At 45.7% G+C, this 26,380-nt stretch overlaps 1 protein-coding gene across 8 annotated transcripts in view; it reads left to right on the top strand.

The window, feature by feature from the left end:
• pknox2 (pbx/knotted 1 homeobox 2) overlaps window positions 1-26,380 on the top strand; it is a 464,550-nt gene that overhangs the window by 35,078 nt on the left and 403,092 nt on the right. The window lies entirely within an intron of this gene.

Below are 26,380 nucleotides of genomic sequence, written 5' to 3'. Positions count from 1 at the left end.
AGCTGTATACCCCTTCAATAATATGAGCATTAGATGTGCTTCTGTGAAATGGAAAGAATTAGCCTCTTCTACTGGGGAAACTTTTTTTAAAGAGAGAAATTCAATATGAAGAATATGTGCAGCGGGCATGGGAATAGAATCCTGGAGTGAGGTGAGAATGATGGATATAAAAGAGAACTGAATTAACCCCACACATTGGAATGAGGTGATGGTAGAAGCACTGTCTATCAATGACCATCGTTAGTGATCCCCTTGGAGCTCGTTTGTGTCATTGACTTTAGTACCTCTTTCCTGTCACTTCCTAGATGTGGTAAATTGGCACTCGCTGTGTTTTCTTTTTAAAAGTGCATCTATTTTTAAAAAGAGAATGTCGAAGGTAGTTTAAAAAAATCTTAAAGTAGTGAAGGTGAATAGCATAGATGCATTTAAGGAGAAACTAGATAAGTACATGAGGGTAAAAGGAATAGAATGATGTTGATGGGATGAGATAAAGTAAGGTAGGAGGAGGCTTATGTGGAGCATAGACCAGTTGGACTGAATAGCCTGTTTCTGTGCTGTTAATTTTATGTAATTCTATGTAAAGCAAATGAAATAGTGTAGTGTAGAAGTACCGCTTCCACACGACACCATCTCATTTGTTTTAAAGATGCTTTTTAAAAAAAAAAAAGCTTTTGACATTCTCTTTAATTATATATATTTTTTATTTAATCTGCTGGGTATAGTTGCAATCACACTAACATTTGTATGACACTTTCTGACATTGATATGTTGTGTTGGATACCAGCCCATATTTGTCTCATTGACTTTCTCTGTGCGTAGTTCAGTCTGAAACAAATAAAAATTGTATTCATTTTTTAATCGTGACTGATAATGACACTCTCTTTGAACTTGCATTAATAGTTGAGGATAATTAGTGATGCTTTACAACTGAGCTGAAGACAGAGTCCTGACGAATGTTAAGCCATGAGATTTATAGGATATTTTGGGATTTTTGAAAACTTTTTGGGAAATTTCTGATTTCTGCCTTTCTGAAGGAGAAACATTCAATTGTACAATGCAGTGACTGGGCAGTGTAGCTGTCGATTTGATTCCTCTCTCGCTTGTGAACGGCAGTGGCGTCATCCTGTGTAGAGTTGAAAACCTGCCCGGATTGAATTGCTCTTGGCTTTCAATGCGAACTGGATGAATATGGTACTGCAGAGAGCAGTTTGTGCTTCTCTAAAGGTTATGCCGGGGGGGTTCCGTTTAATGCCAGCTGTCCAACAAAGTGCTGGTTGATCTTTATTTGTCATTTTGTCTTTTACCTTTTTCTAGTCTGTTTCTAAAGCAACCTTTTAAAAATGCCTCTCCTCTGCTCTGTATTGCACAGTTCATCTGTTTTATTAATAAATGATTTAGTCTATTCTGCATTAGAAACACTTCGAATCTCTAATTGTTTGTGCAGTTAACTTGATCCAAAACTCGGCTGCCTGTGTCCTAACTCGCACCAAGTCCCGTTCACCCATCACGCCTGTGCTCGCTGATCTACATTGGCGTCCGGTTAAGCAACGCCTCGATTTCAAAATTCTCATCCTTGTTTTCAAATCCTCCATGGCCTTGCCCCTCCCTATCTCTGTAATCTCCTCCAGCCCCCCCCCACCCCCGAGATATCTGCGCTCCTCTAATTCTGCCCTCTTGAGCATCCCTGATTATAATTGCTCAACCATTGGTGGCCGTGCCTTCTGTTGCCTAGGCCCTAAGCTCTGGAATTCCCTGCCTAAACCTCTCCGCCTCTACCTCTCCTCATTTAAGACGCTCCTTAAAACCTACCTCTTTGACCAAGCTTTTGGTATCTGCCCTAATTTCTCCTATATGTGGCTCGGTGTCAAATTTTTTGTCTTAAAATACTCCTGTGAAGCGCCTTAGGACGTTTTACTATGTTAAAGGTGCTATATAAATACAAGTTGTTGTTGATCTGTATGTAATTTTTAGGATTGGTGGGAATTGTATATTTAACAGCAAAGTTCCATTTAAAAGTCTTAATCTATTTAATACTTTGTACTCAAATGATATCTTCAGAACGCAGCATTTATTTTGAACTAATACTTGTCGACATGTAACTTACTGCGTTTTTAAAGGTTAGTTGAAGACCATCAGATGGAGTGTTGCTGATTGTCCTGCCTGAATCTGATAGTTTGCTGATTGGAGCAAGTGTGTGTCTGATGATGCACAGATTGAATGTTGAACCCATTATTGTTTAGCAAGAGGGGGTTCTCTGTTGTGTGTACCTGACGTTATTTAATTTGTTTTATTAACCCAAAGGCTGCTAGCAAGTCTAGGTAAATTCTAGTTTCCTAGGAACACGGGAGTGGGCCATTCAGCCCCTTGAGCCTGGTTCACCATTCAGTCAGATCATGGCTGATCTGTACCTCAACCCCATTCACTGTACCTGCCTTTGCTCCGTATCCCTCGACACCCTTACCTAACAAAAAATGTATTGATCAGTCTTGAAAGCTCAATGGTCCCCCAGCATCCGCAATCTTCTGGGGGACTTTGTGTGATCAAGTGCTTCCTGATTTCATTCCCGAATGGTCTTGCTCTAATTTTGAAGATTATGCCCCCTTGTTGTGGATTCCCCTGGTCTTGGGCTGGCAATTTTAATTTTTGAGGTTCAGCCTGCACTGCTGGATGCTAAAGTAAACTCTAACTTTAAACTATGAAGTTAATCGAGTAGAGTAGTTTTTGTCTTTTGCTTTATGAACCATAATATACTATAAAATAAATAATATTAAAAAGCTTCCAATATCTGTTGTCCCATTTTCCATATTTTCTTCCTTTTATTACTATTCCAATTCTATCCTTATTTCTAGTTAATCTCTCTGCTCTATAACCCAGGTTTTGCAAATTCCGTGGCACTTTTGGCTTTCTACAGATACTGGCCTTAATCAGAATATCTGGTGAGAGGTAGAATCTGCAGGAGATCTGTCCAGTTTCTGTATCTCATTACTAAGTGGTCTGCTTACATTAAAAAAAAAAGTATATCAGCAATTTTTAGATTTTCTTTAAAAAAAAGTGTTGAGAGACAGGCACTGAACCATTAAGTTATAGTGCTAATGATGAAGAGAGGACTCATTTGAGACTGAAATAGCAGAGCAGGACCTGGAGGACTGGAAGTGGTACCTTGAGTAGCCAAAAACTAGTCTGCAGCCAACCAATTACCCATCCCCAGCAGCCAGGCATAACTAGCAGAGGGTTGAAGTTCTCCAGGTTATGGGACCGAGACCAGTGGTAGCATCGTTGGGAGTGATGGGGAAGCTGGTGGGAGCAGAGAGTGCAAGAAATTCTGAAGTAGGAGTCAGATTCTGGGGCTAGGAGCCCTGCCTGTAATTTGTCACCAGTTCAAGTTACTTTACCTATTTGCTCCTGGCTTACAGCTCCCATTATCTATTTTGGAAGTGGCCACAACGTTGGGCCTTGGTTGCAGCCCGCTGCAGTGACTGATGTTTCAGTCATCAACCGAAGACTGACATAGATGCATAGCAGGTGAGGCCAAGTTAGTCTTTGACTCCATCTTTCAGCATCAGATGAAACCCTACTACCACAGTCCCTGAGATGATGATCTCGGTACCAGCACTGCAATTGCACTTAATTGTATTTAGTATTCTGCTTCACACCAGTACTAAATCTGTAGAGTGTGAATGCACCATTACTCTGTGTACCTAATCTATTCTATAACTGACCTTGATTGGCTGGGTGGAGTGCACTCCCAACGCTAGGTGTGCAATTTATCTGGCCACACATACAGTTTTAAGCACTTCAAGGTCAGTTCTAGAATACATTAGATCCAGAATAATGCAAATTTAGTATTTGTCTGCCCTCTCAGGTTGACTTAAGATTTCATGACACTATTCGAAGAAGAGCAGGGACGTTCTCCCCGGTGTCCTGGCCAAAATGTATCCCTCGACTGACATCATTAAAACAGATAATCTAGCCATTATCTCACTGCTCTCCCAGCTATTCACAATATATATTAATGATCTAGACAAGGGAACTAGATGTAATATATCCAAGTTTGCAGACGACACAAAGCTGGGTGGGCATATGTGCTGTGAGGAGGATGCCGAGAAACTCCAGTATGTTTTGGACAGGTTGGGTGATTGGGCAGAAGCATGGCAGATGCAATATAACGTGGATAAATGTGAGGTTATCCACTTTGGTGGCAAAAACAGGAAGGCAGATTATTATCTGAATGGCAATAGATTGGGAGAGGGGGAAGTGCAACGAGACCTGGGTGTCCTTGTGCACCAGTCGCTGAAGGTAAGCATGCAGGTGCAGCAGGTGGTTAAGAAGGCAAATGGCACGTTGGCCTTCGTAGCTAGAGGGTTTGAGTACAGGAACAAGGATGTCTTGCTGCAGTTGTACAGGGCCTTGGTGAGACCACGCCTTGAGTATTGTGTGCAGTTTTGGTCGCCTTCTCTGAGGAAGGATGTTCTTGCCATGGAAGGAGTTCAGCGAAGATTCACCAGACTGATACCTGGGATGGCAGGAATGACGTATGAGGAGAGATTGGGTCGATTGGGCTTGTACTCGCTGGAGTTTAGAAGAATGAGAGGGGATCTCATTGAAACTTATAAAATTCTGACAGGACTGGACAGACTAGATGCAGGAAGGATGTTCCTGATGGTCGGGGAGTACAGAACCAGGGGCCACAGTCTAAGGATAAGGGGTAGGCCATTTAGGACAGAAATGAGGAGGAATTTCTTCACCCAGAGAGTGGTGAACCTGTAGAATTCTCTACCACAGAAGGCAGTAGAGGCCAATACATTAAATATATTCAAGAAGGAGTTGGATATATTTCTTAAGGCTCAAGGGATATGGGGAGAAGGCAGGGACAGGGTACTGAATTTGGATGATCAGCCATGATCGCATTGAATGGCGGAGCAGGCTCGAGGGGCCGAATGGCCTACTCCTGCTCCTATCTTCTATGTTTGTGGGAGCTTGCTGTGTGCAAATTGGCTGCTGTATTTCCTACATTACAACAGTGACTCCACTTCAAAAGTACTTCATTGGCTGTAAAGTGCTTTGAGAATCTGGAATTTGTGAAAGGTGCTGTATAAATGCAAGTTCTTTCTTTCCTTAAATGCGGAGTGTGTATCAGGTATAAAGGCCTGAAGTATATCTGGAGTGATTGAAATGGATGAAGGCTGCCTCCTCCCAGGATTTGCACTGTATCTCAATCTGGTATCGGGTTGGAATCTGACTTCCAATTCAGGCTGTAGTTGCATTATAACTGTGGCATCAGTGTGAAGTGAAACTGCTTCATTCTCGAGTCTATCACAGCAGCTTGCTTGGAGTATCCAGGCTCAAGAAGGTGGATGCTTTTCCGTTCTCAACCATACTTCTCCCAACTGCTTCATGCCTCTGATCCTGTATAAATGGGGGTAAAAACCTGTTATCAGTTTTCTGTTTGTTTTTAAATTTTCTGTTAGCATGTGGTTAGAGACTGACTGACTAGAGTATAACTGGAATCCACACCATCAGTGATTGCTAGAGGAACATCACGTTTAATGTAAGTTGCTAAGGTCTGTCATCAAGGCCACTGATTTTAGGTCCTCTCAGGAATTGCAGAACGTGATTCCCAAATCTCGGGTAAAAAAGCCTATCTAATAAAAATGTAATTTGGGTTATTGAGTCACCAGTAACCAATGACCCTAATTGTAAATGAACAGATTTGTGGAACATGAGCCACAAAACACCAGAAAATGTCCTGGAATTCCTTGTAATCAAAAATGGAAATTTGACTTATTCAGTGCTTCTGGCGATAAGCTAATCTTGGGGTTCGGAGGGCTGTTCTGAAGTGCTGAAGCTTTGTTAGGATGTCTACCACGCGTTTACTGACTCGCACATAGTCCCAGGTTTTTGGCCATCTTGAGTAACGTGAGAAGCCGAGTATACGGGTTTCTGGGGAAGTGTTCACCCCCCACTCCTAGCCGACCGGTTGTGAGGTTAATTATAGCCATTTGGGACATGAAGTGGGGCACCTTATGACATCACGAAGCAGTGTTCTGTTTCTGGTAGTTACTGTCTCTCAGAATGTGATGGTATTAAGTTCAGAGCCTTCCCTTAGAGGTAAGCAAATGGTGATTTCTGCTGGGGTTTTTTTGGTGTCTTGTTAAATGCTTCCCTGCTCTTGAAGTGGGTGCAGTGCCACGAGTGTCAGCCATTCTTCACCACCTACTTTGCCTAGAGCCCGCCCTTCATGTGTGACCCTGGATGGGCAGTGTTGTCAAGCCACCTGATCCTGTCCTCCACTGACATTCCCCTGCAAACACGTTCTGCGGGATGGTTCTTGAGTGGGAGCCCCCTGTGATCGAACCAGGGATCTTTCTGCAGTGTTTAGGGCTCTGTTCCACACTGGGTAGTGCAACTAAAACATCAGCGGAGCTACATGTTCAACTCTTATTGAAAATGCAGTATGATTATTTCTTAACAACTTGACACGGGTAGCGAGCTGGAGGAGTGGGAGTGTAACCCAGTATGTGATTAAACTTGTACATTTTTTACTATATAGTGTTTGTATATTTACAGTTGCTTATTCCGATGCCTGCAGTTACAGATATAACCACGTGCTCACTAGTTGGTCATGGCAGTGTCAACTCTCTTAGCTATTCCAAAATTGATCTAGAATTACTTCCATGCTATATTTATAGTTTTGACATTGCCTAGATCTCAATTTTTAAATGTAGATGTGTATCACACTGCCTTGCATGTTTATAGACAGTCAGGCTTATGCTTAGACTGATGACTGAGAATGTGTCCTCCTGATGCTCAGTTGTCACCATTGTATTTTTTTGTTTTTGTTTCTTGTGGTGAATCTTTTTTGTTTCTTGTGGTGAATCTTAGCAGGATAAGGAATGTTTTAGTTGGGGAATGGAGTGATATCCATTTCGGACAATCTGTCACCATTGAGCGCACTCAAGTCTGGTAGAGTGCGGTTAGATGCAAATTGGATCTCGCACAGATCTACCCCAAACATGCAGCTAAACGACACCTCCGAGCACACTCAACTGCACAGTGGCATTTTTTTTCCATTTCCCATCCTGCGGCCTCTGATACGGGGAAGATTTCCTCTGGTTGGTATTTTTAGCAATATTATAAATGCAGCTGACTTGGAATGCATTAAATTACGACTAGAGAGAATCCTCCTGCATTTGTTTGCTAGCTATACACATAGCAACCAGAGAAATCGTCAGCCCCATAAGTGTGGCAGCCAGTTCTTTAAAAAATGTAATCCAAGTGTACATTTTGTTGAAATTGAATTCACTGAAGGTAATCCTCTAACACAATGTGGCCCAATATTAATGCATTAAGTTTTGTGACATAATAGATCGATGTAAAATTGTTCTCATTCTGATTTTAGATATTTATATAATCATTTTTCCTGACCCTTGTCCCCTATTGTCTAGAAGCTGCATCTTTTCTGTAATCTGCCCTTTCAGAGGTCTCTGCCCAGTTACCCTATTTTACACTAATCTGTTTACTACAATAACTTGCAATTATATAGCACCTTTAACATATTAAAACATCCCAAGGCGCTTATCAGACACAAATTGACACCAAGCCAAAGAAGGCGACATTAGGACAATGTAACGCCCTTATTTAAAAAGGAAGTTAGACAAAAGGCTGGAAACTATAGACCAGTTAGCCTAACATCTGTGGTTGGTAAAATGTTGGAGTCCATTATTAAGGAAGCAGTAACAGGACATTTGGATAAGCATAATTTAATCGGACAGAGTCAGCATGGTTTTATGAAGGGGAAATCATGCTTGACAAATTTGCTCAAATTCTTTGAGGACGTAACAAACAGGATGGATAAAGGGGAACCAGTGGACTTCCAAAAGGCATGTGACAAGGTGCCACACAAGATTACTGCACAAGATTAAAAAATCACAGGATTGGGGGTAATATACTGGCATGGGTGGAAGATTGGCTATCTAACAAAACAGAGTTGGGATAAATGGTTCATTCTGGGGTTGGCAATCAGTAACTAGTGGTGTTCCGCAGGGGTCAGTGCTGGGACCCCAACTCTTTACAATCTATATTAACGATTTGGAGGAGGGGACCAAGTGCAACGTATCCAAGTTTGCAGACGATACAAAGATGGGAGGGAAAGCAGTGAGCGAGGAGGACATAAAAAAACCTGCAAAAGGACATAGACAGGCTAAGTGAGTGGGCAGAGATTTGGCAGATGGAATATAATGTTGGAAAGTGTGAGGTTATGCACTTTGGCAGAAAAAACCAAAGAGCAAGTTATCTAAATGGAAAGAAACTGCAAAGTGCTACAATACAAAGGGATCTGGGGGTCCTGGTGCATGAAACACAGAAGGTTAGTATGCAGGTACAGCAGGTGGAGTATAAAAGCAGGGAAGTCTTGCTGCAGTTATACAGGGTACTGGTGAGGCCACACCTGGAATACTGCGTACAGTTTTGGTTTCCATATTTTAAGAAAAGATACTTGTTCTCGAGGCAGTTCAGAGAAGGTTCACTCGGTTGATTCCGGAGATGAGGGGGTTGACTTATGAGGAAAGGTTGAGTAGGCTGGGCCTCTACTCACTGGAATTCAGAAGAATGAGAGGCGATCTTATCGAAACATATAAGATTGTGAGGGGGCTTGATCGGGTGGATGTGGGGAGGATGTTTCCACTGATGGGTGAGACTAGAACTAGGGGGCATAATCTTAGAATAAGGGGCTGCCGTTTCAAAACTGAGATGAGGAGAAACTTCTTCACTCAGAGAGTAGTAAATCTGGAATTTGCTACCTCAGAGAGCTGTGGAAGCTGCGACATTAAATAAATTTAAAACGGAGATAGACAGTTTCCTAGCTGATAAGGGAATTGAGGGTTATGGGGAGCGGGCAGGGAAGTGGACGTGAGTCTAGGTTCGGATCAGCCATGATCCTATTGAATGGCGGAGCAGGCCCGAGGGGCCATATGGCCTACTCCTGCTCCTACTTCTTATGTTCTTATGTAGGACAGATGATGACGAGCTTGATCAAAGAGGTAGGTTTTAAGGAGAGAGGGATGGAGACACAGAGCTTTAGGGAGGGAATGCCAAAGCTTAGGGCCTAGGGTGCTGAAGGCACGGCTGCCAATGGTGGCGTGAAGGAAGGAGTGGGGCGGGGGGGGGGGGGGTAGTGGATGAACAAGAGGCCAGAATTGGAGGAAAACAGAATCCTTGGAGGGTTGTAGGGCTGAAGGAGAGGTTACAGAGATAGGCTTTAACATAGTCTTGTGCTACACGATGGATCTTGCTGTGAAATGGTGGGTGTTAAACAAAGCTAGGGTTTTGCAGCTTACAAGTAAAGTAGACACATGTACTTCCAAGACCAGTATGTAAAAAAAGAAATGCATTCAGCAGGAAAGTTACCCTTTGTTACAATGTCTTCTAAAATTTAAAAATAAATTGTTTACTTGTGAGAATTCTGTATCTGGCAAATGCTAGCTGTTTTTAATTCTCTTGGACTACTTTTGTGTTTTTTAGTATCATTTCAGTTTCATAAAGTAATGTTATGTTACATAACCTACACCAGGAATGTAAAGAAACACTTGGACCAAAAAAAGAACTGCAATCAGCTCCTTCTTTTATCGCCTTTTTTTTGAAGTTGATAATTTTAGACAAGTTCAACAATATTGGATTCAAATATACAATGAAACATGCAATATTCAAATAAAATATTTAATGGAGTTTGTCAAAATCATGAGCGGTCTGGACAGAGCGAACTGTTCCCATTGGCGGAAGGGTCGAGAACCAGAGGACACAGGTTTAAGGTGATTGGCAGAAGAACCAATGGCGACATGAGGAAAAACCTTTTAACGCAGCGAGTGGTTAGGATCTGGACTGCACTGCCTGAAAAGGTGGTGGAGGCAAATTCAATTGTGGCTTTCAAAAGGGAATTGGATAAGTACCTGAAGAAAGAAAATGTGCAGGGCTTATGGGGAAAGGGTGGGGGAGTGGGACTAACGGAAGTGCTCTTGTAGAGAGCCGGGACGGGCCGAATGGCCTCCTGTACTACAACCATTCTGATTGTCAGGTCACGTGATTGAGTCAACAGGAAAATACGTTTGTGTGGCCAGAACTACAACCAGTGTTAATCTGTCATTGAAATTAACCCATCAAAAGACACTTTGTGATCTTAAATACACTGCTTCAAAATGTGTGGCATTTATATATTTGTGTTTGTGAGCATTTAATTGAAAAAGAAATTTTGCAGTTTTTTTTTTGTCACCGACTAGCAAGCAGGACTTCTGATGAACCAAATTTGTTTCACGTCGTGTAACGTGATGCATGTGGTGCATCAAGACATGTATCAGAATGGCAGACATTAGCACCTTCCTTCACACACCAAATCTCCATGCTCAAGCATGCTGCTGGGATATGGGAGAAGCACGACACAGGGCGGGGGGTTCTGTTTGTTGTGTCTCAGAGCAGCAGTGACACAGCTCTGGGAGCAGCCTGCCTGTCTTACTGTTTTCTTTGCTGGGGAAAGTTTGGGAGACCCATACATTGGAGAAATTTTGTATACAAGAAGCATGTAAACAATGCTTGATTCTTGTATCTCATTACTACTTCAGTAGTCACTCAGTGTGGCTCTTTTAAATGTTTTCATTTATGACAGATTGTTGACAAATATATTGCATTTTTGAAGTAATGCTAACAAACTGGGCACCATAATTTAAATTTAAATCTATTATATGATCGTTTAAGTATTAACCTAAACTTCTAACTTTATTTTGAGGAACTAAGGTTTTGGCCTTGGCTCCTAATGCAGGCCACCACCAAGACTGAGGGATACATCACGGGTTCCACTCTGTGCTGTTGGAATGGAGGAGAAATCTTTTAATATTGTTCAGGTCATGTAACGTGTAAATCCAAGTTGTTGTAATGCTACATGCCATCACAGCAGCCATCTTCATTACTGTTTGTGATTATCATGGCAGCTTGAGTCCAAGCCAAGTTTGTGCAACCTGTCCTTATAATTTAACCCTCTTAAATCCTGGTATCATTCTGGTGAATCTGCACAGTGCACCCGTACCCCGCCTCCCCCCACGCCAAGGCCAATATATCCTTCCTGAGGTGCAGTACCCAAAACTGAACGCAGTGCCCGAGGAGGGGTCTGACCAAGGCTCTATACAGCAATAGTTACACGCTGCATTTACCAACCAAACCATCAGAAAAGCCCACAGACCCATCCCTCTTGGGAATTCTGTTCAAGTAGCTTAATTATTTCTGTGGAGCTAATGTCACAAGGAAAGGCTACTATGCCCGATGCTGATGAAGTTGGATTTATCTAGTTCCTTGGTATTTGTAAATCCCAGGCTGACACTGCAAGTAGGGTCAAACTTGTGACATTGTAAATCTCGACTCAGCACTTTAAAAGGCTTTTTCCAGATTATGACTTCTCTTTCTCTAGAAAAGAGAAGGCTAAGGGGTGACCTAATACAGGTCATTTAAAATTACGGAACAGTTTGATAGGCTAGACATATTGAAAATGTTTCCACTTGTGGGGAATCCAAAACTAAGGGTCATAATTACAGGATAGTCACAAATAAATCCAATAAAGAATTCAGGAGAAACTTCTTTACCCGGAGAGTGGTTAGAATGTGAAACTGGCTACCACAGGGAGTAGTTGAACCGAATAGCACTGATGCACTTAAGGGGAAACTAGATAAGTACATGAGGGAGAAAGGAATCAAAGGTTTTGCTGGTAGGGTGGGAGGAGGCTCGTGTGGAGCATCAATAGTGGTATAGACCAGTTGGCCTATTTCTGTGCTGTACATTCTATGTAATTCTAGCACGATCACGGCATAACTGAGAAAAGTACAGAAAAAGTATGTTATAAAGTATAGTAGCTGGCGGTGAGTCCAGATTTTGTGCTCAGTGTTGGACCTATTGCTAATGGTACTGTTGTGGTTTCTCATTTCTCATGTGATCAGCATATTGCCTGCAACTTGCTGCCAGCTATTTATCCAGTATAAATCTCATTCTGTGTAGTGTATGTAACCGTTCCACCTTTAAGAGAACTATTTTAAGGGTTGCACTACTTTATCTTGGCTGCTGTATACTGTAATACCGGTGGTGACCACACCAGTATATAAGTGCTGTGTAATGATTTATTGGGCAGTTCCGCCCTGACCTTCGACTAGTAAAGACCTGTTAAAGTTTACTCTTGTGGTCTGTGTAGTAATTCTCACTATAACACACAGACTTAACATTCTGCACCTCTGAACTCAATGTTTACAAACACTCATTATATATCTCATTAAAAAATTTGCCTCTTTTTTTGGCCACTGGTATCTAATTTCCATTGCAGTAATCCCACTGACTGGAGCAGACGAGGGTGGGTTTGTGGCTGGGTTGGGAGTAATGTTTGCAGCGTGTGTTCCCAGTTGGGGCGTGGCTTTAACTGCTACAGGGCCCTTGGCTACTTCTGACCTTTCATGCCCATCAAGTGATCTTTTTGGGAATGATTACAAAGTAAAATAGGAAATGTGTATGAAAGAAAGAAAGAACTTGCATTTATATAGCATCTTTCAACAGACAGCAACAAGATTGAAGAGAGAAAAATAGAAAAGACCAAAACATATTAAGTAAAGTCAGGGATTAGAAAAAAGTGAGTTAGCTCATCACTCTCTCATACCCCAGCTTTTCCATCACAACATCCAACTGAATCTTGAGCAACCTGAATAATGTTACCTCTAGAACCTACCTGTCTGACTGACTTGAGTAAAGAAGATTTGTTGATAACAGTTTAATTTTTTTTTTACTAATTCTGATTTAAGTGCTCTGGCCCTACTTGCTTGACTGGCTTTGCAGTAATAATCTGGGTTTGCTTAATCTATGCCATTTAATATTTTGAAATGGTTTGTGCTCTATCCTCCACCACCTTTTCTGGACTTGAGTCTTCGCTTTTTCTAATCTTTCCTCAGAAGGCACTTCTGCATTTGGTGCTCTTGTGGTTTGGGTTGTGGGAGCTAGGTGTCTGTGCACCACTTCTCTGTATTTATGTTGCTAAAACCAGTTCCATTATCCCAGCAGCAGAATTGTCGACCCACATTTTCAAGCTGCTGTTATAGGGTGCACCTAGATTTATACTACACAAAATTAGTGTTGGGGCTTCATTGCACTAATGCTAAACTGATGGTGCATGCTCTGCTCCTGATGGTGTGCGCTGTATCACCCGATCGTATATTGGGTGTCGGCCATGGCTCAGTGGTAGCATTCTCGCCTCTGATTCAGAAGGTTGTGGGTTCAAGTCCCACTCTAGAGACTTGAGCACAAACATCCAGGCTGATACTTCAGTGCAGCACTGAGGGGGTGCTGCTTTTCAGATGAGACATTAAACCGAGGCCCCGTTTGCCCTCTGGTGGTAGTAAAAGATCCCATGACGCTTTCAAAGAGGAGAAGGGAAGTTCTCCCTGGTGTCCTGGCTGATATTTATCCCTCAACCAACACCTAAAACAGATTGCTGTATCACATTGCTGTTTGTGGGAGCTTGCTGTGCACTTCAGTAGACTCGCACGGTACTGGTCTGGTTATATATCCTAGCATTCTATTTTTTTTTTTACTTGCGTGGCCACATAATTTGTATATTGAAAGAGATATTTCTTTACCCCTCATCCTGTTCCCAGTCTTTGAGTATTAATGAACTCCAACACCTTATTCCAAATGCTTCAAGTATTCAGGCATTGGCTAGGCAAATCAAGAAGTAGGATTAAGCGATGGCGATCTTGAGATTTAAACGCCTGCAGATCGTGAGGTACCCAAATGCATTCAGACAAGATCTTTTCAACTTGTTCATCAGTCTTACAATGGTCTTGGTGGGATTATACCTCAGTCCTGATTCTCATGGGGTCAGTTGAAGGATCAATCTTTATTTTGTGCGTGCTCTCTTTCTCCTTTTATTTCCCTTTCTCTCCCCTTCTCTTTCCTCTCCTCCCCCTTCTTTGCTTTCCTCTCCTCCCCCCTTCTCTTTCCTCTCCTCCCCTTCTTCTCTTTCCCCTCCTCCCCCTTCTCTTTCCTCTCCTCACCCTTCTCCTCTTTCCTCTCCTCCCCCCTCCTCTTTCCTCTCCTCCCCCCTTCTCTTTCCTCTCCTCCCCCTTCTCCTCTTTCCTCTCCTCCCCCTTCTCCTCTTTCCTCTCCTCCCCCCTTCTCCTCTTTCCTCTCCTCCCCCCTTCTCCTCTTTCCTCTCCTCCCCCTTCTCCTCTTTCCTCTCCTCCCCCCTTCTCCTCTTTCCTCTCCTCCCCCCTTCTCCTCTTTCCTCTCCTCCCCCCTTCTCCTCTTTCCTCTCCTCCCCCCTTCTCCTCTTCCCTCTCCTCCCCCCTTCTCCTCTTTCCTCTCCTCCCCCCTTTCTCCTCTTTCCTCTCCTCCCCCCTTCTCCTCTTTCCTCTCCTCCCCCCTTCTCCTCTTTCCTCTCCTCCCCCCTTCTCCTCTTTCCTCTCCTCCCCCCTTCTCCTCTTTCCTCTCCTCCCCCCTTCTCCTCTTTCCTCTCCTCCCCCCTTCTCCTCTTTCCTCTCCTCCCCCCTTCTCCTCTTTCCTCTCCTCCCCCCTTCTCCTCTTTCCTCTCCTCCCCCCTTCTCCTCTTTCCTCTCCTCCCCCCTTTCTCCTCTTTCCTCTCCTCCCCCCTTCTCCTCTTTCCTCTCCTCCCCCCTTCTCCTCTTTCCTCTCCTCCCCCCTTCTCCTCTTTCCTCTCCTCCCCCCTTCTCCTCTTTCCTCTCCTCCCCCCTTCTCCTCTTTCCTCTCCTCCCCCCTTCTCCTCTTTCCTCTCCTCCCCCCTTCTCCTCTTTCCTCTCCTCCCCCCTTCTCCTCTTTCCTCTCCTCCCCCCTTCTCCTCTTTCCTCTCCTCCCCCCTTCTCCTCTTTCCTCTCCTCCCCCCTTCTCCTCTTTCCTCTCCTCCCCCCTTCTCCTCTTTCCTCTCCTCCCCCCTTCTCCTCTTTCCTCTCCTCCCCCCTTCTCCTCTTTCCTCTCCTCCCCCCTTCTCCTCTTTCCTCTCCTCCCCCCTTCTCCTCTTTCCTCTCCTCCCCCCTTCTCCTCTTTCCTCTCCTCCCCCCTTCTCCTCTTTCCTCTCCTCCCCCCTTCTCCTCTTTCCTCTCCTCCCCCCTTCTCCTCTTTCCTCTCCTCCCCCCTTCTCCTCTTTCCTCTCCTCCCCCCTTCTCCTCTTTCCTCTCCTCCCCCCTTCTCCTCTTTCCTCTCCTCCCCCCTTCTCCTCTTTCCTCTCCTCCCCCCTTCTCCTCTTTCCTCTCCTCCCCCCTTCTCCTCTTTCCTCTCCTCCCCCCTTCTCCTCTGTCCTCTCCTCCCCCCCCTTCTCCTCTGTCCTCTCCTCCCCCCCCTTCTCCTCTGTCCTCTCCTCCCCCCCCTTCTCCTCTGTCCTCTCCTCCCCCCCCTTCTCCTCTGTCCTCTCCTCCCCCCCCTTCTCCTCTGTCCTCTCCTCCCCCCCCTTCTCCTCTGTCCTCTCCTCCCCCCCCCTTCTCCTCTGTCCTCTCCTCCCCCCCCCTTCTCCTCTGTCCTCTCCTCCCCCCCCCTTCTCCTCTGTCCTCTCCTCCCCCCCCCTTCTCCTCTGTCCTCTCCTCCCCCCCCCTTCTCCTCTGTCCTCTCCTCCCCCCCCCTTCTCCTCTGTCCTCTCCTCCCCCCCCCTTCTCCTCTGTCCTCTCCTCCCCCCCCTTCTCCTCTGTCCTCTCCTCCCCCCCTTCTCCTCTGTCCTCTCCTCCCCCCCTTCTCCTCTGTCCTCTCCTCCCCCCCCTTCTCCTCTGTCCTCTCCTCCCCCCCCTTCTCCTCTGTCCTCTCCTCCCCCCCCTTCTCCTCTGTCCTCTCCTCCCCCCCCTTCTCCTCTGTCCTCTCCTCCCCCCCCTTCTCCTCTGTCCTCTCCTCCCCCCCCCTTCTCCTCTGTCCTCTCCTCCCCCCCCCTTCTCCTCTGTCCTCTCCTCCCCCCCCCTTCTCCTCTGTCCTCTCCTCCCCCCCCCTTCTCCTCTGTCCTCTCCTCCCCCCCCCTTCTCCTCTGTCCTCTCCTCCCCCCCCCTTCTCCTCTGTCCTCTCCTCCCCCCCCCTTCTCCTCTGTCCTCTCCTCCCCCCCCTTCTCCTCTGTCCTCTCCTCCCCCCCCTTCTCCTCTGTCCTCTCCTCCCCCCCCTTCTCCTCTGTCCTCTCCTCCCCCCCCTTCTCCTCTGTCCTCTCCTCCCCCCCCTTCTCCTCTGTCCTCTCCTCCCCCCCCCCTTCTCCTCTGTCCTCTCCTCCCCCCCCCTTCTCCTCTGTCCTCTCCTCCCCCCCCCTTCTCCTCTGTCCTCTCCTCCCCCCCCTTCTCCTCTGTCCTCTCCTCCCCCCCCCTTCTCCTCTGTCCTCTCCTCCCCCCCCCCTTCTCCTCTGTCCTCTCCTCCCCCCCCCCTTCTCCTCTGTCCTCTCCTCCCCCCCCCCTTCTCCTCTGTCCTCTCCTCCCCCCCCCCTTCTCCTCTGTCCTCTCCTCCCCCCCCCCTTCTCCTCTGTCCTCTCCTCCCCCCCCCTTCTCCTCTGTCCTCTCCTCCCCCCCCCTTCTCCTCTGTCCTCTCCTCCCCCCCCCCTTCTCCTCTGTCCTCTCCTCCCCCCCCCTTCTCCTCTGTCCTCTCCTCCCCCCCCTTCTCCTCTGTCCTCTCCTCTGACACACAATAGTTTCTCCTTTTTGTGCTGGACAGAGGGTCTTTTTAAAAATTTATTCCTGGGATATGGGCGTCATTGACAAGGCCAGCATTTATTGCCCATCCCTAATTGCCCTTGAGAAGGTGGTGGTGAGCCGCCTTCTTGAACCGCTGCAGTCCGTGTGGTGAAGGTGCTCCCATAGTGCTGTTAGGGAGGGAGTTCCAGGATTTTGACCCAGCGACGATGAAGGATCGGCGATATGTTTTCAAGTCAGGATGGTGAGTAACTTGGAGGGGAACTTGCAGGTAATGATGTTCCCATGTGCCTACTGTCCTTGTCCTTCTAGCTGGAAGAGGTCGTGGGTTTGGGCGGTGCTGCCGAAGAAGCCTTGGCGGGTTGCTGCAGTGCATCTTGTAGATGGTACACACTGCAGCCACGGTACGGCATAAATGCTTCCTGTGCTTTTGCCTTCGCCACCCCACTTGTGAATCCATTCCCTGTGTTAATTCTTTGTTTGAACATCTTTCTAACATCAGACCTAAATTTGCCTTTACTAGTTTGACCCTATATCCCATTGTCCTACAGTCACCATTTAGCTTGAAGTAATTTTCCATATTGTTTTCTGTCTTCTAGACCTCTAAGATCGCTTTTCAATCATCTTCCTTCAAGGTGAAAAGCTGATGTTTCTTCAGTCTTTGCCCAATTCCATGTCTCTTCAAACGACCTGAAATCATAACTAGGTATAGTCTTAATTAGACGCAAAGTAAAGCTTCCTCTACACTGCCCCATTGAGCATTACTAGATCAGGTGCTGCACGAGTTGTTCCAGATTAAAACTTCTTCAGTGAACACTCCCAGGTCAGGTGCATAATGAATTGGCTGTGGGGTAAAACGGTACATGCCCTGCCCCAGCACAGTGGCATAAACCCAGCCTCGGCAGAGTGCCTGTGCTGCGCCAGTGTATCATTTCCACTTCCCACACCAGATACCTTTGTTGCTTGTCTGAGTGAGATCATGAATTTGGTTCCAATTTGCACTGAATTGTGAAATATTTGGTTTTTGGCCTGTGGGCTGGTGCGCATTGTAACTGGGTTGCGACTGCTTAAACTCATTCATCATGGAAGACTAGCGAGAGAGAAGCCTTTCATCTGATCAGTTTGAGCTGGATTCCGCGTAGGTCCCAGAGATGAAAGTATGGTGTCTAACCCACTTCACCACCCTAGAAAGTACTTGTAATGCAAACATGGTACCACATGAATTAATTCAAGATTTTTCTTTTAGCAGTGAGGGGAGAGTCTAGCAAAGAATATAACATGTACACCATGCTGTGATTTGGAATATAAAACCGGAATATAAAATGTATATAGATACTGAACATGTGATACTTGGATTAAGTAAAATAAGGCCTAATCATAAAAGGGGCCAAGCAGTTTTTCAATCACTTGTACTGACTTTAAGAAAAGTAATTAAATCTCTTAATTATTAATGTTGTACTGACGGGGTGCTGCACTGTTGGAGGTGCTGTCTTTCGGATGAGATATTAAACCAAGGCTCCATCTGCCCCTCAGGTGGACATAAAAGATCCCATGGCACTATTTTGAAGAAGAGCAGGGGAGTTCTCCCCCAGTGCCCTGGCCAACATTTATTTCTCAACCAACATCACTAAAACAGATGATCTGGTCATTTATCATATCGCTGCCTGTGGGACTTTGCTGTGCGCAAATTGTCTGCCAAGTTTCCTACATTACAACAGTGATTACACTTCAAAAGTACTTCATTGGTTGTTAATTCCTTTGTGACGTCCCGAGATGGTGAAAGACGCTATACAAATGCAAGTCTTTCTTTCTTGCATATAGTGTTTTATTGCGAATACTATTCAGACAACTCCACCAGTGCTGGGTGTGTGGGTTCCAGCACAGTGGTGAAATAAAGCAATCGGTGCAGAGATCACTGATTTCGGGCATTCCGTTTGTCAAATTGTACAGATCATAGAACTTTGTAAATCTGTACTTCTATTTCCAAAAGTATATTGGTGTGTCAGTAGATTTACTTTAATTTGTTTTTTGGAAGTATTTTATTCTAACTCGAGGTGCCAGGAATTGTTTTCAGTATTTCCAGATGTTTTGGAAAAATTTATAACAGAACTACCAGCATCTGTGTTCCAGTTACCTGCTGGAGGTTTCATGGGGTGCAGCCATGCCTGAGGCTCCATGTCATTACACATTCTGTCTTTTTTGGTTGGTCATAAATCAATCTTGCAGTCTAAAAGAACCCACTGAAATTCACTTCATTATTTGTGTTGTACGTGTCCTCATTCCTACGCTGAGCATATCACTATAGCAGAAGAGCACAATTTGGGGAATCTCAATTATCCGCCAGTTGCATTTATCCACCAATCCCCTCTCTTCTAGGTGTTAGCCATGGCTCAATTGGTAGCACTCTCGCCTCTCGAGTCTGAAGGTTGTGGGTTCAAGTCCCACTCCAGAGACTTGAGCACGTAATCCAGGGCTGACGCTCCAGACCGGGACCAAGGGAGTATTGTCTGACGGTGTTGACTCCTGCTGAGGTACAATTCTGTAACGCCGATGGCCCTCTGGTGCTTCACCTAGACCACCAGTGTTGGCAAGCTATTTGGCTGTGGGGCATCACATCTTAGTCGATCCTTTCCTCACCCTCGCTGTTGGAAGTGCCGTCTTTTGGATGGGACCCAAGGTCATGAAAGGTGCTATATAAATGTAAGTCTTCTTATCTAGGATAATGGCAATTGGACTGCAAAGCTGCTTTTTCCTTGGCAATATCATTTAATTTGTCCCAAGAAAAAGGGTTTCATTAGAGCTATTTGAAAACACTTCGTTCTTGTGGACTATCGTCCCACTGGTAAAATAACGATGGAGTGTTAGTTCACACTCCTGACTGCTTCTCTGAAGTCTGTTCTGTTAAGACAGTACACAAACTGAGACAAACAGTCTTGGTTCTGTATTGACACACTTCAGTTTTTTTTGGCAAGTCTCTGTGTTCTCCTGGATAAATATCAAGTCTGAGCTTAGTGAAGAGGGTCAGGCCTCCGGGTTAGGACTGTGTATTATTTCTTCATCTCCTCTCCTGACGGTGCTGACTCCTGCTGAGGTACAATTCTGTGGATGCCAATAGCCCTCTGGTGCTTCACCTAGACCACCAGTGTTGACGAGCTATTTGACTGTGACACATCACATTTGAGCCGATCCTTCCCTCCCACAACGCCCCCCACGCACCGCTGGCAGGGGTAGTCTCTGAGCAGAATGATCTTTTTTGAATGTATATTTTTTGTTGTTGAACATTTGAGGTTTTCTTTTGTCTTATTACAACACAAATGAGCACACAATAGTAAATTTAACTAATTATAAAAAAGCAATGAGGACAATACAAAAAGTTACCAGTCCATGCCAGCGTTTATGCTCCACTTGAGCCTCCTCCCCTCTTTTCTCATCTAACTCGATCAGCATAACCCTCTATTCCCTTCTCCCTCATGCTTATCCAGCCTCCCCTTAAATGCATCTATACTATTCGCTTCAACCACTCCCTGTGGCAGCGAGTTCCACATTCTCCCCATTCTCGGGGTAAAGAAGTTTCTTCTGAATTCTCTGTTGGATTTCTTGCTGACTATCTTATATTGATGGCCTCTAGTTATGCTCTTACCCACAAGTGGAAACATTCTCTCTGTATCCACTCTATCAAATCCTTTCATAATCTTAAAGACCTCTATAGGTCACCCCTCAGCCTTTTTTCAAGAGAAAAGAGACCCAGCCTGTTTATTCTTTGCTGATATGTATACCCTCGCATTTCTGGTATCATCCTTATAAATCTTCTCTGCACCCTCTCCAGTGCTTCTATATCCTTTTTATAATATGGTGATCAGAATTGCACACAGTACTCCAAGTGTGGCCTAACCAAGGTTCAATACAGGTTTAGCATAACTTCCCTACTATTCAATTCTATTGCTCTAGAAATAAACCCTAGTGCTTGGTTTGCTTTTTTTTTATGGCCTTGTTAACCTGTGGCGCAACTTTTTAGTGATTTGTGTATTTGTACTCTGAGATCCCTTTGTTCTTCTACTCCACCTAGACTCGCACCCTCCAAGTGATAAGTGACCTCCCTATTCTTACTACCAAAATGTAATACCTCACATTTATCTGTGTTGAACTTCTCATTTGCCAATTATTTGCCCATTCTGCAAGTTTATTAATGTTCTCCTGCAATTTGTTGCAGTCCTTCTCAGTATTGACTAACCCCCCACCCCCCCAATTTGGTATCATCTGCAAATTTAGAAATTGTGTTTTTGATTCCAAAGTCTAAATCGTTAATGTAAGTTGTGAACAGCAGTGGTCCCAGCACTGATCCTTGTGGAACACCACTACCCACCTTCTGCCACTGCGCATAGCTATCCTTTACTCCTACTCTCTGCTTTCTGTCTTGAAGCCAGCTAGCTATCCATTCTGCTACTTGTCCCCTGACTCTGCATTCTCTGACTTTATTCATTAGCTTATTATGGGGTACCTTATCGAAGGCCTTTTGAAAATCTAGGTAAATTACATCTACTACATTACCCTTGTCTACTCTTTCTGTTACCTCTTCAAAAAATTCAATGAGGTTGGTCAAGCAAGATTTTCCCTTTTGAAATCCATGCTGACTATTCATTATTATACTTTTCCTTTCTAGATGTTCTTCTATTCTCTCCTTTAGTAGGGATTCCATTATTTTTCCTACTACCGATGTTAAGCTGGCTGGTCTAATGACCTCCACAATCTAATAGTCTGTGAATATTGGCCAGTTGAGTAAGGTACTATAGGGCAATCAGCAGCAATGACACTTGTTTCCACTTGGAGGGGTCACCACCTTCCAGAGAGAAGGGAAGGAAACCTGGTCAGGATGGAGGGGCAGTGGAAACTATGGACTAGATCAGTAACTTGCCATATACAAATTTCAGGCACATGAGGTTCCATTTTCTACATGTATCTTTTCCGCCATCTCGTATTAGATCTCTTTTAACTCTTCTGCTGTAACTGAAGCCGGGCTACGGCTGCATGTTCCCTTCTCACGGCAGTCTTGCTTTCTTTGGTGGTTGAGCGGTATGGGAGCTGCTTGGATCAGCGGACGATCTGTGTGTTGCTTCCAGGCAGTGAGGGCCCTGGCCCTATAACAGCTTGGAGGCACTGCTGGAGATGGAGAATGTGTGCTGGAGTATCCAGTATCAGATTCCTGCAGCATGTGACGTGCACATGTTGTACTCCTTAAAGATATGAGCATTTATTGAACAGGATTCTGTATAGTGAGCCCTGGTATAAAATTCCTTTTTATTTTGTTGAAAGCTGTTTTATATTGACTAAACTCCCTATGTGGCTGCCCCACAACATGTGGTCTGTGCTGCAAGGGTTAAGTTACAGTTGCCAGAACATTAGCTTTAACACGTGGCGGTATATTTTGCTCTGTTTTTTGAAGTTGGTGTGAGTTGAGGATTGGTCCATTAAACCACCAATGAAAGTTACCGCCTTGAATGAAAAGCCATCCCCTTGGTTTGGGAGCTAGCGACACTTGTAGTTGTGTGTCTTGTTCAGCCAAGTCACCTGCTGGCTGTAATAGAATGGGTTTTCATTCATTCACCAGGATACCGACTGCTATGGAATGTACTCAGTAACTTCCCATCTCCTTAAAGCTGATGTAACAGTAAAAGTACACCATTTGATGGCTCCCAGATTAGTTCAACTTCATGCTTGAAACTCTTCAATCAGGGTTCTGTCCTTGCCACAACATTGAAACAGCCCTAATCAAAGTCACAAATTAAATCCCCTGTGACTGTGGAGCATTTTTCCTCCTAGACCTACATGTAGCCTTTGATCATACCTCCAATACCTCTGTTGTCCACCTTAGCAGGACAGTCCTCGCTTGATTCCACTCTTACTATCCAGTTGTAGCATCTCCAGCAATGGCTTCTCTTCCTGCCGCTGCATTGTTATCTCTGGTTTCTCCCATGAATCTGTCCTTGGCCTCATTTTCCTCAATATGTATGCTGCCCCATGGCAACATCATCTGCAGACATGGGGTCAGCTTTGTCACGTAAGAACATAAGAAATAGGAGCAGGAGTGGGCCATTTGGCCCTTCAAACCTGCTCCACCATTCAATAAGATCATGGCTGATCTTCTACCTCATCTCCACTTTCCTGCACTATCCCCATATCCCTTGATTCCCTTAATATTCAAAAATCTATCGATCTCTGTCTTGAATATACTCAATGACTGAACCTCCACAGCCTTCTGGGGTAGAGAATGCCAAAGATTCACCACCCTCTGAGTGAAGAAATTTATCCTCATCTCAGTCCTAAATGGCCGACCCCTCATTCTGAGACTGTGACCCCTGGTTCTAGACTCCCCAGCAAGGGGAAACATCCTCCCTGCATCTATCCTGTCAAGCCCTGTAAGAATTTTGTATGTTTCAATGAGATCACCCCTCATTCTTCTAAACTCCAGAGAATATAGGCCTAGTCTACTCAATCTCTCCTCATAGGACAATCCCCCCATCCCAGGAACCAGTCTGGTGAACCTTCGTTGCACTCCCTCTATGGCAAGTATATCCTTCCTTAGGTAAGGAGACCAAAACTGTACACAATACTCCAGCTGCGGTCTCACCAGGGCCCTATATAATTGCAGTAAGATGTCTTTACTCTTATACTCAAATCCTCTTGTAATAAAGGCCAACATACCATTTGCTTTCCTAATTGTTTGCTGTACCTGCATGTTAACTTTCAGTGATTCGTGTACAAGGACACCCAGGTCCCTCTGAACACCAACATTTCCCAATCTCTCCATTTAAAAAGTACTCTGCTTTTCTATTTTTCCTACCAAAGTGGATAACTTCACATTTCTCCGCATTATATTCCATTTGCCATGTTCTTACCCACTCACTTAGCCTGTCTATATCCCATTGAAGCCTCCTTGCATCCTTCTCACAACTTGCATTCCCACCCAGCTTTGTATCATCAGCAAACTTGGATATACAGGTAGACTACCCTTTATCCGGACTTCCGAAAACCGAAACCCTCTAAAAACCGAAGGTTTTTTCGTTCAGCGTAAGTCGTGCGTACGACTTACGCTGAACGAAAAAACCTTCGGTTTTTAGAGGGTTCCGGTTGCGGAAGTTCGGATAAAGGGTAAGTCGTGCGCACGACCCCCCGCCGACCCCCCCCGCCAGCCCCGACAACCGCCAGCCCCGACAACCGCCGACCCCCCCGCGGACCCCGCCAGCCCCGACAACCGCCGACCCCCCCCCCCCCGCGGACCCCGCCAGCCCCGACAACCGCCGACCCCGCCAGCCGCCGACCCCCCCGCGGACCCCGCCAGCCCCGACAACCGCCGACCCCCCCCCCCCCCGCGGACCCCGACAACCGCCGACCCCACCAGCCCCGACAACCGCGGACCCCGCCAGCCCCGACAACCGCCGGCCCCGACCCCCGCCGACCCCGACTGACTTATGCTGAGCGTCAGCGTAAGTCGTGCGCACGACCCCCCGCCGACCCACCTTCCGAAATCCGAAATTCTCCTTTATCCGAAACTCGGCTGGTCCCGAGGTTTTCGGATAAAGGATAGTCTACCTGTATTACATTTGGTCCCCTCATCCAAATCATTGATGTAGATTGTGAATAGCTGAGGCCCAAGCACTGACCCTTGCCTCACGTAGGCTGATGGCACACAGCCTTACTTCTCCGCCACCTCTCTCTACTGCTCCACTGCCTATGCGCTGTCAAACTGATTGATTGTCTGACATTCAGTCTTAGATGAGGTGCAGTTTCCTCCAATTAAACATTGGGAAGACCCAGGCCATCATCTTTGGTCCCCACCACAAACTCCGTGCCCATGCCCCCAATTCTAACCTCTTCTGCTGGCACTGAGTCAGGTTGACCCAGCCTGTTTGTTTGCGACCTTGTTATCCTATTTGACTCTGAGCTGAGCTTCCCAGCCGATATCCTCTCCATCACAAAGGCCTATTCCACCTCTAATATTCTCTCTGTCCACCCCTGCATCAGCCCATCTGCTACCAAAACTCTCCTCCATGCCGTTTTCACCTCCAGACTCAACTGTTCCACTGCTGTCCTGGCCAGTCTCCCATCCACCACGCCCTGCAAACTTCAGCTCATACTAAACTCTGCTGCACCAAATCCCGCTCGCCCATCACTCCTGGCTTTGCTGATCTGGCTTGCAGTCCCCATCGCTGCTTATTTAAAATTCTTACCTTTTGTGTTTAAATCCCTATAGTTGTGACCTTCACAAACCCTCCAACCTCCCTGCCCCCAGTCCCCAGCAGTTTCTGTTCCTCTGACTCTGGCCTCTTGTGTATTCATCTCCCTTCGTCCACCGTTGGCGACTGTGCCTTCAACCAATTAGGCTCCATGCTTTGGAATTCCCTCCCTAAACCCCTCTGCCTCTCCACCTCCTCCTCCTCCCCCCTCCTTGTTTTAAGACCCTTCTTAAAGCCAGGCTTCTTTGGCTAGCGCCCAATTTTGTCTGATTTTTGCCTCCGTGAAGCGCTTTGGGACGTTTTTCTACGTTAAAGATGCTATATAAATGCAAGTTGTTACTGTTCCATCTGGGGTCCCACCCAGACCCATCCTAATCAACATTCCAAATGGCTCGTTTATCTCTGGGAGTTGACGTGAATCTGACTTTATATCAATAACATAACAAACAAACAAGATCCCTTCCAGGGAATATAGGTAGAAGACCGAAAATATTGCAGTCGCCCAAGTGGCCATTGTTCATGTGTGTGCCTACACAGGAGAGAGTGGCATCCCAATGGCTTCCCTCCTCTCTAGCTGTATTTAAACAGTCTATGCTCAGGAGCCATAGTACAGGAAACTCTCTTTTTAACCGGCACCTAAATAACCGGAAATCTCTGTTAACCGGAAAAATTCAGGAGTTGGTTCCAGTAAGTTTTACTTCATATTAGTGGCAGTTCCTGGATCTGTGGCTGTGTAACTGGGGTTCCTGCACATGTTGCTAAGCAACAGGGAAGCCTGGATTTGTTGCTGTGTACAGAGCTCTCGTACCTTTTAGCTATACCTCTCTGTGTAATCCGGACTTTTTGGTAAACCGGCACCACGCCGGTCCCGTTGGTGCCAGATAATAAAGAGTTTCCTGTACCTGATGGTGTGGTGCTATCTGTACTCTGATAAGTAAGCACTGGCTGAATGCCAGGCAACTTTTCCTGTTCCTGCACCTGGGGATTGCTTGGCTGCTGTGAATACAGGAAAATCAACGGGGAGGAGCATATTGTGTCAGCCTTGGCTCAGTTGGTAGCACTCTCGCCCCTGAGTCGGAAGGTTGTGGGTTTGAGTTCCACTCCAGAGACTTGAGCACGTAATCCAGGCTAGCGCTTCTGTGCTGAAATGAGGGAGTGCTGCAGTGTCGGAGGTGCCGTCTTTCGGATGAGATGTTCAACTGAGGATCCGTCGGCCCTCCCTGGAGGACGTAAAAGATGCCACAGCACTATTTCAAGGAAAAGCAGGGAAGTTCTCCCTGGTGTCCTGGCCAACATACTTCTCTCAACCAGCACCTAAAACAGATGATCTGATCATTTATTTCTGTGCTGTTTGTGGGACCTTGCTGTGTGTAAATTGACTCTTGCGTTTCCTACATTACAACAGCGACTACACTTCAAAAGTACTCCATTGGCTGTAACGCACTTTTTTAGGACACCCATAGGTCATGAAAGGTG

The sequence above is a fragment of the Somniosus microcephalus genome, chromosome 26, assembly GCF_052327205.1.
Source record: "Somniosus microcephalus isolate GS21.2 chromosome 26, FLI_Smic_1.0, whole genome shotgun sequence".
NCBI lineage: Eukaryota > Metazoa > Chordata > Chondrichthyes > Squaliformes > Somniosidae > Somniosus > Somniosus microcephalus.
The sequence above is the reverse complement of the archived record's forward strand: the minus strand, read 5'-3'. Positions and strand labels throughout refer to the sequence as shown.